We start from the raw sequence: 4,385 nt of genomic DNA on the forward strand, positions 1-4,385 counted from the left end.
GCATAACAACAGATGCAATACAATAGCAATAACAATTGAGATATACACATAAATCTACAAATCATCCCTTTGCATTGCCGCCTGGAAAATCGCCCAGGGAAGATTTGAGTCCTCCAGATGTATACACAGCTTTAGCGGATTGGTGGACTCCCATGTTATCAAGAGGGTTTTTTTTCTCAAATTAATGACACTGGCCTGATCCCTACTGGATGGAAACTCTGTATTATTGTCCCCATTCATAAAAAAGGTATTATATCTCTTCCTCAAAATTACAGGCCAGTTAGTTTGCTTGACATAGTCACTAAGCTATATAGTAAATACCTGCTGTCCAAACTTGAAGACTGGGTGGCTGAGAATCAAATTATTCACCCTGTCCTGGCAGGGATTTAGTACCATCGACAACTGCCAAACACTCTGTCAATTGGCCTTTTCAGGCATTCAAGGCCCTTTGAAGACTTTATATGTAGTTTTTGTCGATCTGGTTGCCCACTTCTACTCAACTGATAAGAGCCGACTGTGGTCTAAACTTGCGGATATGGATATTGATAACCACTTACTATTTTTGCTTCAAGATTTGTTCATAACCCCATTATTCTGACAAGAAATTTAAAAGGTCACCCACTAAATTTTTAGGTAACCAGGAAAGGAAACTCCAGTCACCTCAACTGAAAGTCTTGGATGACTAATTCTCAGATCATAAAATGAAACATAGTTTTAAGACAAAATATGTGGACTGATTCCGCAAACACAATTTATTTTTAGATACCAGTTATATACACTGTTCTGCTGTCCATAATAATAGGAGGATAATGCAACTTTAAACAAAATTAAGATGCTTTATTTGAGTACAACACATCACTGGCAGCACAAGCATTTGCCATCACTCACAACACACACAGAGTTATGGTCCCTCTTCCACAACAGATGTAGCACAATACATTAATGGGAATGGATAGGGGCAGGGAACTGGTTGTACAGAAAGGGTTTTTTGCTGGGATGGCATCAGCAGTGAAATAGTGGGAGCTCTTTCCTTTCCCCTTTCTGATCTCCCCCACCCCACCCCCAGTAAGAAAAAGAGGCCAACCCTACCTTGGCTACTTTCCATCCTCTGGTCTTCTCCTTGTGAGGAAAGAGTCAAAGCAAGCCTAGAAACATGAACTGGTGTCCAATTTTAGACTCCTCCCCCTGCCTTCAGCTACAAAGGAAGTGGACAAATGTTGCTTTCTGCAAGTCACTAATTCAGGGAACTGGGTGAAGAGAGGTGAGCACAGAGGGGTAGTGGCTGGATCTCGCCAAGGAGAGGTCGGGACTTGGTCGGTTTCTTTCTCCGTCTTTCATTCTAGGGACTGCAACAAGAGGAGCTGTTTCAAGACCTTCATTTGGCTGGTCTGCCGGATCTCACCCGGTAAGAACATTTCATCTACCATGGTGTAAACCTTGTAGAAGTTGAAGACCAGGCTGAGTTCACAGACATTGTGGAAATATTCAATACCTTCTCAAAATTGTGAATAGCTTCCAAGTAGGCCAAATTATTGTCATTCACATCCACACAAATGCAGAAGTAGAGGCCGGCATAGCGTCTGTAGATTATTTTGAAGTTGTGGAACTCAACAAAGTTGGTGTGCTTTGCATCCCACATGGTAAGAACTGCATGGACCTCCTCAATAAGCTTCTGCTTCTTGTCATCATCAAACTGCATGTACCACTTGGCCAGACATATCTTGCCAGCCTGGTTTTGGATCAGAATAAAGCGAATCATGGCAATACTCTCTTTTGGTCCAGGCTGAAAATCAGGGACCTAATGGAACTTTTAATTTCTTCTGAGATACTCATACAGTATACTGTGTAAATACTCATGCACCAAGCAAACTGGATTTATACACGCAACCATGTACATGCAGACAAATTCCTTGTGGAATGGAGAGATGCCTGATAATTTCCATTTTTTAAAAGTACAATATTTTCCTCTCCTGTAAAAAGCTGGTGATTGAAAAACTGAATAGTTCTTTATATATATCTTATCATTAAAATACTTCTGTCCTATCTTTCCATCTAAGTGTCATGGGTGCTGGGGACCCTGCAGAGGAAGTTGAGTCTGACGAGGAAACTGTGCCCCTGCCACCTGCACCAGTGCCCCTGCCTCCTGCTGGAGAAGATCCCAGCCCCCCTGCCTCGCCCTCTCGGGTGGCTCGTGTGCGTGACCGCCTCCGGCAGGACCTCAGGGATCGGAGGAGGGCGGCACGCTCACAAGCAAGACGCTCCCTGAGCCCTGAGTTCTGAGAGGATTCTGGCCCTCCTAAGAGCAAGGATGCTTGAGTTATGACAGGATCCTGGCTGCCTCCCTGAGCCAGCAATTAGCCCAAACGGGCAACAGCCAGCAGAGGGCTATATAGCTGTGGGCTTTGGGAGGAGGCTTTGTGGAAGCAACTAGTCATCTCCCTGACATCCTAGCATCCACTCCGGCTTGACTTTGGTTCCTGACTCCCTGACTTTGGCTTTTGACTTCTGGACTCCCTGACCTCGGCTTCTGGACCTCGGACCTGCGATACTTGTACACTGATTTGGATTTGGCGCCTCAGACCCTCCTGCTTACTGGCTACAGACCTCGGACTGCCTCTGGACTTTGCCTGACCCGGCCCCAGCCGTGACAGATTGCTTCCACCAGACAAACACCCACTCCACAGGATGGATGCTGAAGCAAGTGAAACCACAGAACTACTGGCTGCGCTCCAAGCCCAGGTACAGCAGCTAACACAGGCAGTAGTGCACTTGCAGCAACAACCTGCGGCCAGTGCTCCAGCCAAGTGCCCAGTTTCCCCACCTGACAGATTTGGGGGTGCCGTGGAAGAATTTCCTGCCTTCCTAGCACAGTGTCGGCTGTACTTTGAACTGAGAGCACGGGACTTCCTCAATGACAAGACAAAGGTGTGTTTCATCATCAGTCTGTTAAAGGGGCAGGCGGCCAAATGGGCCACACCCTTGCTGGTCGCATCCTCTCCCCTACTAACTAATTACCAAGGGTTTGAGGCCCACCTGTCTGCTGCTTTCTCTAGCCCAGTCCAAGCAGCCACAGCCAACCGGAAGATCAGGGCACTGAAACAAGGCAAATCCTCGGTGGCTCAGTATGCCACCGAATTCAAGCTCCTGGCCCAAGACTTGGCGTGGAATGAGGCTGCCCAGATGGACCAGTTTACCGAGGGGTTGGCAGAGGAGGTCCTGGATGAACTGGCCAGGGTGGAGCCACCACCCACGCTTCAACAACTTATCACCCTCTGCCTCCGCATCGATGGCCGCCTGGAAAGTCGCCGCCAAGCCAAGACCAGAGGGCGCCAGCTCCCTGCGCCGTGCCACTTGGCTCCTCGCCCATCCTCAGCTCGTACCAGCGCCGAGGACAAGCCTATGCGGCTTGGAGCTGCTCGACCCTGCCTGACCCCAGAGGAAAAGGCCAGACGACGCACATAGAATCTGTGCCTCTACTGCGGCACGGCAGGCCACTATGCCTCTGGCTGCCCTGCTAAGCATCAGATACCCGGGCCTTCACCGCCACCGCCGCCAAAAGGGCAGCCCCAGGCGTAAGTGGACCCCCCAGCCTGGGGCGACTAGCTGGGTCCTCCGAACAGCGGGCTGATACCCCGGGCCCGTTCCTGCTACCAGTCAAACTCCGTCTGCCTGACGAACGCTGGCTGTTCGTGTATGCCATGCTGGACTCGGGAGCAGCCCACTGTTTTATAGATGCCGCCTTTGTAAAACAGCACCAAATCCCGGTGCAGACAAAAGAGACTCCGTCGCTGGTGGAGGCTATTGACGGGCGCCTCCTCCGTTCTGGGCCTGTCACCCAGGAGACCTGTCCCATCACCTTCCACGTCCAGCAGCACCAAGAACAGCTGCAGTTTAATGTCGCCCGCATGCCTCGCTTCCCACTGATTCTGGGCCTTTCCTGGCTGAAGCTGCACAACCCCATCGTGGACTGGGCCCAGCAGGAACTACGTTTCCAAGACCCATGCCCCCATCTGACTCCTCCCACCACTCTGGCAGCTGGCATCCCGAGTGGTGGTCCTCAGCTCCCTCAGAAGTATGCGGATTTCGCCGATGTCTTCGAAGAGACGGGAGCGGATCAGCTTCCCCCTCACCGGCCCTATGACTGTGCCATTGACTTGGTACCTGGGGCACCACTCCCGGTGGGGCGTCTGTACCCAATGTCGGAGCCTGAGTTGGCCGCTCTGCGAGACTTCCTAGATAAGAACCTGAAACGCGGCTTCATCCGACCCTCAACCTCTCCCCTGTCTGCTCCAGTCCTCTTCGTGAAGAAGAAAAGTGGGGAGCTCCGGCTGTGCAATGATTACCGGGCCCTGAACAAGATCACCATCCGCGACCGGTACCCTCTA

At 50.7% G+C, this 4,385-nt stretch overlaps 1 pseudogene; it reads right to left on the reverse strand.

The window, feature by feature from the left end:
- Positions 1 to 1,130: 1,130 nt before the first annotated feature.
- Positions 1,131 to 1,792, reverse strand: LOC132568973 (AP-2 complex subunit sigma-like; annotated as a pseudogene).
- Positions 1,793 to 4,385: the final 2,593 nt, after the last annotated feature.

Source organism: Heteronotia binoei, chromosome 3, assembly GCF_032191835.1.
Source record: "Heteronotia binoei isolate CCM8104 ecotype False Entrance Well chromosome 3, APGP_CSIRO_Hbin_v1, whole genome shotgun sequence".
Taxonomy (NCBI): Eukaryota; Metazoa; Chordata; class Lepidosauria; order Squamata; family Gekkonidae; genus Heteronotia; species Heteronotia binoei.